The 317-nt window shown below is 25.9% G+C and overlaps 1 protein-coding gene across 1 annotated transcript in view; it reads right to left on the reverse strand.

The window, feature by feature from the left end:
- Nucleotides 1-317, reverse strand: part of LOC107623472 (phospho-2-dehydro-3-deoxyheptonate aldolase 1, chloroplastic) — a gene marked incomplete in the record, with an annotated part of 5503 nt that overhangs the window by 3915 nt on the left and 1271 nt on the right.

A 317-nucleotide genomic window follows, 5' to 3' on the forward strand; every position in this document is an offset into this window, starting at 1 on the left:
AAATATTTAATTTTAAGAATATATATTTTTGGTATTTTTTAATGATATAAATTTAATACCAAAAAAAGTAAATTATTGGCTGCTGCTCTCCTCGCTCTATGTACTGTCTCTGCAGCCAGATTCATTCAATGTATCCTAGATTCATAACAAGTTAATGACCGAAATTCGTATTTTCTTTTTCATGTCAAAATAGTGCAAAATTGCTAATAAAACGTGTCAGAATTATGTTTTCAAATGAAAGAATAAGTGAACATCCTAAATAAAAATTTTGCTAACCGGTATCAAAATCTTTATTTTTTATAAAAACCTATATTTGG

This window comes from Arachis ipaensis, chromosome B10 (assembly GCF_000816755.2).
Source record: "Arachis ipaensis cultivar K30076 chromosome B10, Araip1.1, whole genome shotgun sequence".
NCBI classification, from domain to species: Eukaryota; Viridiplantae; Streptophyta; class Magnoliopsida; order Fabales; family Fabaceae; genus Arachis; species Arachis ipaensis.